Source organism: Symphalangus syndactylus, chromosome X, assembly GCF_028878055.3.
Source record: "Symphalangus syndactylus isolate Jambi chromosome X, NHGRI_mSymSyn1-v2.1_pri, whole genome shotgun sequence".
NCBI classification, from domain to species: Eukaryota; Metazoa; Chordata; class Mammalia; order Primates; family Hylobatidae; genus Symphalangus; species Symphalangus syndactylus.
This window is the reverse complement of record NC_072447.2, coordinates 77419231-77432681: the sequence shown is the minus strand read 5'-3', so window position 1 is coordinate 77432681 and position 13451 is coordinate 77419231. Positions and strand designations below refer to the sequence as shown.

At 42.2% G+C, this 13451-nt stretch overlaps 1 protein-coding gene and 1 pseudogene across 3 annotated transcripts in view; one reads left to right on the top strand and one right to left on the bottom strand.

Moving 5' to 3' along the window:
* Nucleotides 1–13451, bottom strand: part of EDA (ectodysplasin A) — a 427490-nt gene that overhangs the window by 334501 nt on the left and 79538 nt on the right. The gene's annotated exons all lie outside the window — the stretch shown is intronic.
* Nucleotides 6107–13039, top strand: LOC134736067 (transcription factor NF-E4-like; annotated as a pseudogene).

Genomic DNA, 13451 nt, shown 5'->3' with positions numbered 1-13451 from the left:
AGTGTACAGAGGAGCTCTCCATATTATTTCTTAAAATTGCATGTGAATCTACAATTTTCTTTTTTTACTATACTTTAAGTTTTAGGGTACATGTGCACAACGTGCAGGTTTGTTACATATGTATCCATGTGCCATGTTGGTGTGTTGCACCCATTAACTCGTCATTTAACATTAGGTATAATTCCTAATGCTATCCCTCCCCCTCCCCCCACCCCACAACAGGCCCCGGTGTGTGATGTTCCCCTTCCTGTGTCCATGTGTTCTCATTGTTCAATTCCCACCTATGAGTGAGAACATGTAGTGTTTGCTTTTTTGTCATTGCGATAGTTTGCTGAGAATGATGGTTTCCAGCTTCATCCATGTCCCTACAAAGGACATGAACTCATCATTTTTTATGGCTGCATAGTATTCCATGGTGTATATGTGCCACATTTCCTTAATCCAGTCTATCATTGTTGGACATTTGGGTTGGTTCCAAGTCTTTGCTATTGTGAATAGTGCCACAATAAACATACGTGTGCATGTGTCTTTATAGCAGCATGTTTTATAATCCTTTGGGTATATACCCAGTAATGGGATGGCTGGGTCAAATGGTATTTCTAGTTCTAGATCCCTGAGGAATCACCACACTGACTTACACAATGTTTGAACTAGTTTCCAGTCCCACCAACAGTGTAAAAGTGTTCCTATTTCTCCACATCCTCTCCAGCACCTGTTTGTTTCCTGACTTTTTTTTTTTTTTTTTTTTTTTTATTATACTTTAGGTTTTAGGGTACATATGCACAATGTGCAGGTTTGTTACATATGTATCCGTGTCCCATGTTGATTTCCTGCACCCATTAACTCGTCATTTAGCATTAGGTATATCTCCTAATGCTGTCCCTCCCCCCTCCCCCCACCCCACAACAGTCCCCGGAATGTGATGTTCCCCTTCCTGTGTCCATGAGTTCTCATTGTTCAATTCCCACCTATGAGTGAGAACACGCGGTGTTTGGTTTTTTGTCCTTGCGATAGTTTACTGAGAATGATGTTTTCCAGTTTCATCCATGTCCCTACAAAGGACACGAACTCATCATTTTTTATGGCTGCATAGTATTCCATGGTGTATATGTACCACATTTTCTTAATCCAGTCTATCGTTGTTGGACATTTGGGTTGGTTCCAACTCTTTGCTATTGTGAATAGTGCCGCAATAAACATACGTGTGCATGTGTCTTTATAGCAGCATGATTTATAGACCTTTGGGTATATACCCAGTAATGGGATGGCTGGGTCAAATGGTATTTCTAGTTCTAGATCCCTGAGGAATCGCCACACTGACTGTTTCCTGACTTTTTAATGATGGCCATTCTAACTGGTATGAGATGGTATCTCATTGTGGTTTTGATTTGCACTTCTCTGACGGCCAGTGATGATGAGCATTTTTTCATGTGTTTTTTGGCTACATAAATGTCTTCTTTTGAGAAGTGTCTGTTCATATCCTTTGCCTACTTTTTGATGGGGTTGCTTAAGGTCCAATGTCAAGAGACAAATATGAATTGCATCTATATATACTAATAATTAACATGTGGAAACCAGAATTAAAGACACATTACCATTTATAATTACTCCAAATGAATGACTACTGGGTACATAATGAAATGAAGGCAGAAATAAAGATGTTCTTTGAAACCAACAAGAACAAAGACACAACATACCAGAATCTCTGGGACACATTCAAAGCAGTGTGTAGAGGGAAATTTATAGCACTAAATGCCCACAAGAGAAAGCACAAAAGATCTAAAATTGACACCCTAACATCACAATTAAAAGAACTAGAGAAGCAAGAGCAAACACATTCAAAAGCTAGCAGAAGGCAAGAAATAACTAAGATCAGAGCAGAACTGAAGGAAATAGAGACACAAAAAACCCTTCAAAAAACTCAATGAATCCAGGAGCCGGTTTTTTGAAAAGATCAACAAAATTGATACACTGCTAGCAAGACTAATAAAGAAAAGAGAGAGGAATCAAATAGATGAAATAAAAAATGATAAAGGGGATACCACCACTGATCCCACAGAAATACAAACTACCATCAGAGAATACTAAAAACACCTCTATGCAAATAAACTAGAAAATCTAGAAGAAATGGATAAATTCCTCGACACAAACACCCTCCCAAGACTAAACCAGGAAGAAGCTGAATCTCTGAATAGACCGATAACAGGCTCTGAAATTGAGGCAATAATTAATAGCTTACCAGCCAAAAAATGTCCAGGACCAGATAAATTCACAGCTGAATTCTACCAGAGGTACAAGGAGGAGCTGGTACCATTCCTTCTGAAACTATTCCAATCAATAGAAAAAGAGGGAATCCTCCCTAACTCATTTTATGAGGCCAGCATCATCCTGATACCAAAGCCTGGTGGAGACACAACAAAAAAAAGAGAATTTTAGACCAATATCCCTGATGAACATCGATGCAAAAATCCTCAATAAAATACTGGCAAACCCGAATCCAGCAACACATCAAAAAGCTTATCCACCATGATCAAGTGGGCTTCACCCCTGGGATGCAAGGCTGGTTCAACATATGCAAATCAGTAAATGTAATCCAGCATATAAAGAGAACCAAAGACAAAAACCACATGATTATCTCAATAGATGCAGAAAAGGCCTTCGACAAAATTCAACAACACTTCATGCTAAAAACTCTCAATAAATTAGGTATTGATGGGACGTATCTCAAAATAATAAGAGCCATCTATGACAAACCCACAGCCAGTATCACACTGAATGGGCAAAAACTGGAAGCATTCCCTTTGAAAACTGGCACAAGACAGGGATGCCCTCTCTCACCACTCCTATTCAACATAGTGTTGGAAGTTCTGGCCAGGGCAATTGGGCAGGAGAAGGAAATAAAGGGTATTCAGTTAGGAAAAGAGGAAGTCAAATTGTCCCTGTTTGCAGATGACATGATTGTATATCTAGAAAACCCCATCGTCTCAGCCCAAAATCTCCTTAAGCTGATTAGCAACTTCAGCAAAGTCTCAGGATACAAAATCAATGTACAAAAATCACAAGCATTCCTATACACCTATAACAGACAAACAGAGAGCCAAATCATGAGTGAACTCCCATTCACAATTGCTTCAAAGAGAATGAAATACCTAGGAATCCAACTTACAAGGGATGTGAAGGACCTCTTCAAGGAGAACTACAAGCCACTGCTCAATGAAATAAAAGAGGATACAAACAAATGGAAGAACATTCCATGCTCATGGGTAGGAAGAATTAATATCGTGAAAATGGCCATACTGCCCAAGGTAATTTATGGATTCAATGCCATCCCCATCAAGCTACCAATGACTTTCTTCACAGAATTGGAAAAAACTACTTTAAAGTTCATATGGAACCAAAAAAGAGCCCACATTGCCAAGTCAATCCTAAGCCAAAAGAACAAAGCTGGAGGCATCACGCTACCTGACTTCAAACTATACTACAAGGCTACAGTAACCAAAACAGCATGGTACTGGTACCAAAACAGAGATATAGACCAATGGAACAGAACAGAGCCCTCAGAAATAATGCCACATATCTACAACTATCTGATCTTTGACAAACCTGACAAAAACAAGAAATGGGGAAAGGATTCCCTATTTAATAAATGGTGCTGGGAAACCTGGCTGGCCATATGTAGAAAGCTGAAACTGGATCCCTTCCTTACACCTTATACAAAAATTAATTCAAGATGGATTAAAGACTTACATGTTAGACCTAAAACCATAAAAACCCTAGAAGAAAACCTAGGCAATACCATTCAGGACATAGGCATGGGCAAGGGCTTCATGTCTAAAACACCAAAAGCAATGGCAAAAAAAGCCAAACTTAACAAATGGGATCTAATTAGACTAAAGAGCTTCTGCACAGCAAAAGAAACTACCATCAGAGTGAACAGGCAACCTACAGAATGGGAGAAAATTTTTGACAAAGGGCTAATATCCAGAATCTACAATGAACTCAAACAAATTTACAAGAAAAAAAAAGAATCTACAATTTTCTTAATAACAACATCGGTTTAAAATGCTGGGGACATAGACAGGAGTGATGGCCCATGCCTGTAGTCCCAGTTCCTCTGGAGGTTGAGGTGAGAGTATCTCTAGAGTCCAAAAATTCAAGGCCAGCCTGAGCATCATAGTGATACCCCCTCTTTAAAAAGAGAAAAAAATAATGCTGAAGACAGTTTAAAGAAAAGAGAAATCAGTGGACACTAGGAGCTAGTATGAGTTCATTAAGAAAAAAACTCATTCACTGTCCCCTCCCTTTCTTCCTTCCTTTACTTTTGATATAAATGTTATCAGGTGAGTGCTATAACTGTTTTTATATCCTGATTTTAGGAAAGTATTTGACGGTGTCTCACAATAGCTTTATAGAGTCAAAACTGATGTGCCACATTAGAGCTGAGAGAACTTGTAAACATTTCAAAGACCATACTCAAGACTGACTGAAAGATTAAATGTCAATCAATGGTCCCTAGCCAAATGCTAAAAGGCCACATATCCTTCAAGATTTCCACTGATGGTTTGAAAACCAAACAGAAAGCATATAGTTTACTGAATCTGCAGACGGTCTGAAGTACACAAGGGTACTGATATTTGAATAGTCAGAATTAGGAATTAACAGACTATACTGGCTGTTAGATACACAATGAAAAATAACATAAACAAATAAAAAGCCTTTCACAAAGGTCCAAACTTACAATTAAATAAACACAGCAGCATCTGTGAAAGAGTTTTAAGCTGATGGAAAGCCCAGTGAACCATCATGATCTCAGACTTCATCTCTTACTGTTTCTGCTACATTGACAACTTTGCCATTCCTCAAACACACCAAGAACACATTCTAGACTCAGGACCTTTGCACATGCTATTTTTTCTATCCAGTTGGTTCTTCTCCCAAGTATCTGCATGATGTTATCCTTCATTTCTTCGGGGTCTTGCTTTATCACAGAGGCATTTCTTGACCACATAAGTGAGACAGCAACTCCCACCCCTCACTTTTTATATATCCCTTTCCTTGCTCTAAGTTTCTCCTGTATTTGCTTCCACCTAATATATTATAGATCTATTTTTTATATTTTTTGTCTGCCCCCACTCCAGCTCCCATCAAAATGGGAGCAGGTAACAGGAACTTTGTTTTCTTCCTAGCCAGGTACAGGTTTTGTTGGACTTAAAATATATGAGTTGCAGAATTTTCTTCAAGAACAATAATACAAAATTACAAATACAAAATTAGTTATAGGGCCTTAGAAGATGTCCCTGCAAGTGAAGGGCCTTGGAATTTAAGCTTCATTCACTTTATAGTAAATCTACCTCTAATCACTGTTATAGCCCCAGTTCCTAGCACAGCTCCTCATACATGTGTGAAGCCTCCATACTTGAGTCCTTACCTAATGAACTGATGAACTAAAACCTACGTACATAAAAACTAACTCAAAGCCCAACTTCACAGTATACTTTTGTAACAAATAGCTGAGTGTCCACCAATCACAGTAGCCAAGCTTCAGTCAACTGCAGGTAGCTAACTGATTACACCATGCTCAAATAAGGCAAAGGCAGAGCTGGAACCAATCAAGCTGTCTCTCTTAGGGCACTCAGTTTTTCGTCAATAAATGCTGCAGGCAAGAGTTCTGTTAACCTGTTCCGGTTTTGAGGACTGCCCAATTTGTGAATCATTCTTTGCTCAATTAAACTCTTAAATTTAGTTTATCTAAAGTTTTTCTTTTAACAGATTGGCATCAGAAGTCAGATCCAAAGTAGAACTTCAGTGACCCCCAGTAGCACTGAGTGACTAAGTAAAAGTACCCAACAGAGCCCATTATGCCCACTGATCTATTACAGCAACTGGGGTCATGGGTGATTTCTCTCTCAGATTCTGGGCTCCACAAATTTGTTGCTTGAGCTCTCGAATTTATTTTAGCATTTTTTTAATCCACAATGGATTCAGAAGTCACAATAGAAACAGGAATGGGTACTGTATGGGGGTGCCGCAGGTGTCTGCCTGGGTCAGACAGAAACTGGACTGGGTTCAATAGGTAGGTAAGGTTACTAGAATATGATAGGAAATCATGGGTTCATCTGGATCCAAAAAGTCTAGAACTCCTCCATGTGGAACTCTAGCAAATTTCATGTATAAGAACTATGGATATAGAACTTGTGTTTTTCTAGAGAAATGGGTGAACTTAGAGTAACTTAGAGTTACAGTGGGCACAGTGGGAAAACTCCTTACAAAAGGCAAACAGTTGGGTGTCTTTACAGCTACAACATCTACAAGGACCAAGAAGACCTTGTGGTATAAATTTTAAACCAAAAACAAGGGGTCCCAAACTAAAGTACCCTGTGCTCTGAGATGTCTGCCTTTATCATAAACAGCCAGAGAATTGGAAAATAAATTGGCAGTTTTTACAGAAGACATCTGATGAACTCACTCACTTTGTCCTGCACTATTTCCTCACTAGAGGAAGCCCCCAAAGGCTTCACTCCTTGGATGATAATTAACCAATTTCTCAGAGAGAAACAAAGAATATTTCCATGGTGGAGGTTTCAAATTATGTCTAAAAGATTCCTGTGTCCAAACCTGTCTAATACCACTTGGACCATTTTCAGAAAAATATTTGTAAGAATTAGTTCTCTCTGTTTTCTGTACTTACTCTTGCTTCTCCTATAGAAACCTCTCAGTTGACTGAAACTTCTCTTCTCAAAACCCTGCTGACTATATGTTCTGCCAACTCTGTCCACCTCTTTCTGGTCAACATGATCTTTGGAGAGAGAAAATATTTTATGTTGACTGATGATTCTGACTGTTCTTTATCTTTCTCTCCATCTTTCTCTTTATCCTCCTCTGCCTACTGTAAACCAAAAATAAAATTCTAAGGTACCCCCAACCACCTGAATGGACTTCTTCCTAGGCCAGGGCACTTTAAAATTTAACCTGAGAGACTGGTTCAGGCCATGACAGGAAGTGGGGGTCAGACATGCCTCATTAGGCCTCTTCAGCATTAACATCAACATAGTCTGATAAGAAACATTTATAATCTATTCTCTCTGAAAACTGCCGCCTGGAGGCTTCATTTGCATGATAAAACCTTGGTCTCCACAACCTCTTATCTCAACATAGACATTCCTTTCTATTGATAACTCTTTCAACCAATTGCCAATTAGAAAAATTGTAAATCTACATACAACCTGGAAGCCTCCCCACCCCCACCCTTCTTCAAGTTGTCCTGTCTTTCTGGACTGAACCAATGTATTTCTTAAATGTGTTTGATTGAAGTTTCACATCTCCCTAAAATGTATAAAACCAAGCTGCACCCTAAACACCTTGGGCACATATTCTCAGGATCTCCTGAGGGCTGTGTCATGGGTCATGGTCACTCATATTTGGATCAGAAAAAATCTTTTCAAAAATATTCTACAGAGTTTGACACTTTTCATCGATAGTACTCTAAATTTATTAACCTTTTTGCTTATTTTCCCATCTCAGGATAAAAAAGTTATATAGAGAAGTTCAGCCTTCAGATAAAGGTGGCCTGCTTCTTTAACCACTCTATGCCTTCATCAAAATCTTAAACTCAGAACAACAGTGAAATGTATCCTAGGCTGGCATAGAAGATGCTTTGTCTGCCCTATGCATTAATGGGAACCACTCTGAACTCAGAACTAATTTTAACTAATTTAAAAACTTGGGCTGGGATCTGCCTATTTTTAGTTATTTTGAGACGTTTTTGTAAAATAAATTTACATCTATAAAGGAAATCTCCATTTATAAGGCTGTCTCTGTCTCTGCACCTGAAGAAAGGCAGGACTCTTATTAGAAGCTCTTACAATGGAGAAAGCATTGCCTTAAATTTACATAACAAGCCTTACCTTTGTTTAAGGTGATTTTCTTGGCCATCTTGTCTTAACTGGGCCTTTACCTATACCTTCTTTTCTCGGTTTGAGCAAATAATGACAATTAGTGCTGAAATCTGAATTCTGTACCTTTGAGATATAAATTTTGTACCTTGTTTTACCTAAGAACCATCACTTTAGAAATGCAAATTTGGCATAGAAAATTTTTAGATGGTTCTTAAAAATGAGATGACTAAAATGGACAGTGATGGGGTTAAAACAAAGGTTGAATCTAACAAAGGATGGATGGACCACAGGGACTCCCTGTTGGTCCCCCAACATTTCAGGGACCCAAACCAGTCCACTCTATTTACCTCAGTTTGGAGAAATTTTAAAAGCCCAAAGACAAATATAATGAGAAGCCTAACTAAAAATTGGTAGGGCAGGCCGGGCACGGTGGCTCACGCTTGTAATCCCAGCACTTTGGGAGGCCGAGGCGGGTGGATCACGAGGTCAGGAGATCGAGACCACGGTGAAACCCCGTCTCTACTAAAAATACAAAAAATTAGCCGGGAGTGCTGGCGGGCGCCTGTAGTCCCAGCTACTCGGAGAGGCTGAGGCAGGAGAATGGCGTGAACCCAGGAGGCGGAGCTTGTAGTGAGCCGAGATCGTGCCACTGCACTCCAGCCTGGGTGACAGAGTGAGACTCCATCTCAAAAAAAAAAAAATTGCTTAGGGCAATAATCAGGCAGGTCATTTTAAAAAAGGACAAAGGTCCCTTGACTCAATCCCTACTGCTACTATAAGTAAAATGGTCAGAGGTCGAAGAAAAGAGGTATCTTCAGAGTAAATCGTGTTGGGGAAAGATGAATGGGCCCCTTAGAAGAATAGATGATGTTGTGACAAGGTTTGTCTGGTTGCGATGGACTTCTGGCCTTCTCTCTTGCGATAACAGTTAATCTTCAGAGGACTGATGACAATTGAGTTCCTTTTGTAGCATTAGTCTTTAGGCAGATGGAGGGGGGACTCAGAAAGCCTCTGTATTTTGCTGTTATTCTTTTTTCTTTCTTTTTTATGGGGGGGGATGGAGTGTCACTCTTGTAGCCCAGGCTGGAGTGCAATGGTGTGATCTCAGCTCATGGCAACCTCCGCCTCCTGGGTTGAAGCCATTCTCCTGCCTCAGCCTCCCAAGTAGCTAGGATTACAGGTGCCCATCACGACATCCAGCTAATTTTGTATTTTTTCTTACTAGGGACGGGGTTTCACCATGTCGGCCAGGCTGGTCTTGAACTCCTGACCTTAGGTGATTGGCCCACCTTGGCCTCCCAAAATGCTGGGATTACAGACGTGAGCCACCGCGCCTGGCCTATTTTGCTGTTTTTCAAGTGCTTCAGCTCAAAGTCATCAACATAACAAAAATATGTATACCGATATACATATTTTAGGGTGGTATTTCCTGAACTCCTTCAATGGCCAGTTTTGTTTAATGAGCAATTCAAGAATTGTCAAGAATAAGTAAATTAAGTGAATGTAAACGGGATACAAGTTTAAGTGAACTTGTCAAAATTTCAAAAATCTTTTTCAGTAACTTAAAATCTTAAAGTCATTCTATGTTATATTAAGCACAGTAGTCCCCACCTTATCCTTGGGAGATAAATTCCAAGACACCCAGTAGATGCACTGATGGACCCTCCCACCCACTCCCCCCACTCCTCACCTCTGGGCAAGGGCATTCCGAAGTTAACCTGAAAACTAGTTCAGGTGATAATGGAACATTTCTCATTATACCCTCCTCCCGTTTGAAATTCAGGCACAGCTGACTAACATTAACATCAAAACAGAGACCTTAAAACTGATAGAACAGACCCTTTAGGTCTGATAGGAAATATTTACAATCTATTCTCTCTGAAGCCTGTTACCTCTGCTACCTGGAGGCTTTGTCTGCATGATAAAATCTTGGTCTCCACAACCTCTTATCTTAACCCAGACATTCTTTCTGTTGATTCCAGGTCTTTAGATAATAACTGTTTCAACCAATCACCAATCAGAAAATCTTTGAATCTGCCTATGACCTGGAAACCCCAGCTTCCAGTTGCCTTGCCTTTCCGGACCAAATCAATATACATATTACATGAACTGATTGATGTCTTATGTCTCCCTAACATGTGTAAAACCAAGCTGTAGCACATGTTCTCAGGATTTACTGGGGCTGTGTCACAGGCCATTGGTCATTCATATTTGGCTCAGAATAAATCTCTTGAAATGTTTTACAGAGTTGAACTCTTTTCATCAACGCCTGAAACCAAAGGTAGTACCAAACTCTATATACACTATGTTGTTATCAATACATACATACCTATGATAAGATTTAGCTTATAAATTAGGCACAGTAAGAGATTAACAACAACTAATAAAATACCAAAATTATAATGATATATTACAATAAAAGTAATATAGATGTGGTCTTTCTCTCTCTCTGAAAGATTCTCCCTAGGGCCTGACTTAAGGGAATGAATAACTCCTCTCTTCTCAGGCCCAGTCCCAAGATGCAAGACCACTTCCACCAACAGCATGCCTCAGCAAGATAGCAGAAGCAGGAAGAGAGCTGGCCGGAAGACACGTACTCCCTGAAGACCGAGAGAGAGGCCGTCAGGGTACTGCGTAGCAGTTACATAAGACTGAGACACTTTCTGTTTACAGGAGACTATAAAACCCCTGCCCTGGCCTCATTTGGTGCTGACGCTATTTTAGGCCTCAGCCCGCCTGCACCCAGGCACTCATTAAAACAGTGTGTTGCTCCCCACTACCTCGTGTTGTCTGTTGGCACGCTCTCGGGATTCGAACAGATACAAGAACCTTTCATCTGGTGCCGAAAACCGGGAGGGGCTCCGGTCCCCCGTGGACCTACGCCTCCACCCTGGAGAGCAGGCCACAGCAGCCAGACAAAGGAAACTACTCAGCCTCCAGTCGCCTCTCTGTGCATGCACATCAGTCACTGATCTCACCTACCGGTAGTTTCCCGGGAGCCCGGTTAACAGGGAAAAATCTGCACAGCCTCTCTTGGTTTCTCCGGTCCGAAAATCCAACGTTGGTCCAAGAAGGTTCTAGAGTGTGCCAGGTACTCGCTGATCATCTGGTCTTGGGGGGACGCTTCTAAGCCATTTGATCCCATTCCAGGAACGAAAAAGGCAGCAGTGACAATTGCTCCTTTTATCGTCTCCCTACGGCCATGCAAGATGGTCTCCCTTTCCCTTTTCTCCCAAGCCTACCCTCTGTTATGGGAAATTCCCAGTCTTCTATTCCAAAGGACAGCCCTCTAGGCTGCCTCATTAAAAAAAAAAACAAACTTGCAAACCTTAGGCCTCAGACAAGATATCCGCCCTAAACACCTTGTCTTTTTGCAATTCAGTCTGGCCACAGTACGAATTAGATAACGGGTCCAAATGGCCCGCAAATGAACATTCGACTTTACAATTTTAACTGACTTAAGCAATTATTGCTGACGGCTGGAAAAATGGGGAGAAATTCCTTATGTCCAGGCCTTTTTGCACTCAGATCACAACCCGACCTCTGCAGTTCTTGCTCACCTGTTCAAATCCTTCTCCTCCATTCTCGCCACCCTGATCGCCTTTCTCCTCCCAGCCCTACCTCTTTTTCCTTGTTGGATCTAGCAGACTGCTGTCCACCCCTCCCAGCACCTACCTCTCTCTCTCAACCACCTTTAATCCCCCAAGCCTCCTCTTTATCTTCTCAGTTGCCATCTTCCCAGTTGCCATCCTCTCAGCTGCCATCTTCCCAGCCACCATCCTCTCAGCTGCCATCTTCCCAGCCACCATCTTCCCAATCAGCAGTATCCACTTCTTTTCCTACACCTTCCCCTCCTCAGGACAATTCTAGTATTGTCTGTACCCATTCTCCTCCCCCTACCGCCCTCTCCTGAGGCCTGTAAACCCATCCTGCCACCTTATGCCCCTATCTATCCTCCACTGCCTATCAGCTTAACCCCCCTTCCCCCTTCAAACCCTCAGCAGGAACCACTTCCAGCTTCTTCCTTCTCTCCCACCTATACTCACTCAGGCACCATCTTTGGCCCATGCCCCACCCTTACTTCAGTGCCTGTGCTGGAGTGCTCCCTTCGGGAAGTAGCAGGAACTGAAGGTATTGTTAGAGTTCATGTTCCCTTCTCCCTTACTGATCTCTCTCAAATTAACAAAAGGCTTGGTTCATTTCCAGAAGACCCTACCTCTTATATTAGAGTTTCAGTACCTCACCCAGTCTTATGAACTTGGCATGACCTTTACATTATCCTCTCTTCCACCCTCACCCTAGAAGACCGGGACCATACCTGGACCCTAGCTCAGGCGTATGCTAATACAATTCATCACCAAGCTCCTGCCCAGCCTACTGGCGCAAAGGCAGTCCTCAACCAGGACCCCCACTAGGATTATCAAGACGGGGCCCCCGGACGCTGCCATCGAGACCACATGATTGTGTGTCTCCTTGCAGGACTCAAAAAGGGTGTCCATAAAACAATCAACTATGAAAAGCTTTCAGAAATCACCCAGGGTCCTGACGAAAACCCAGACCTTTTTCTCTCTTGTTTAACTGAAGCCATGAGAAAGTATACCAACCTAGACCCAGCCAGCTCAGAAGGAACCACTATTTTAAACCTTTGGTTCATCTCCCAATCCACCCCCGATATCCGGCACAAGCTTCAGAAGCTTGACGGTGGCCCCCAAATCCCACAACAAGACCTTCTTAATTTTGCCTTCAAAGTCTTTAACAATCGTGATGAGGAAAGTAAAAGGCAAAAACAGGCAGTTTCAAATGCTTGCCTCCACCATCAGGGGCCCTGCAGGCCCACGGGCCACAGCTCCACACAGAATCCTCCTAGAATCCACCTCCACCCGGCACCTGTTTCAAGTGTGGCAATGAAGGCCACTGGTCCAGACAATGACCAAACCCAGGTAAGCCCACCAGGTCATGCCCCCTCTGCAGAGGATCCCACTGGAAGTTGGACTGTGAGTGGCCCCCACAAGGACCGCCCCCATCCCTTCCTGAGCCGGCCAAAACCTCCTACTCAGATCTCATCAGCCTTGCTGCTGAAGACTGACGGTGCCCTGCAACAGATGCCCCAGCAACTACCATCTCTTCATCCGAGCCAAGGGTAACTCCGATGGTGGCAGGTAAGCCAGCCTGCTTTTTTTTAATTAATACTGGGGCAACCTACTCTGCTTTACCTAATTTTTCAGGACTCACCTAGTCCTCCCAAGTCTCTGTTGTGGGAATTAATGGACAAGTCTCCAAACCCTGAGCCACCCCTCCACTTTTCTGCTCCCTGCACACCTTTTCCTTCACTCGCTCTTTCTTAGTCCTGCCCTCATGCCCAACTCCACGCCTAGGCAGAGACATCCTTTCAAAACTCCACACTACTCTCCACTTCCACGTTCCCCATAGTGCCCAATGCATCAACCCAGACCCCTCTGGGGCTTCTAACTTTCTTCTACTCCTCCAACCTCCCACCTTAAAACATGCAACCTTTCCTTATTCCCCATCCATAGTCAACCCCGCTGTTTGGGATAC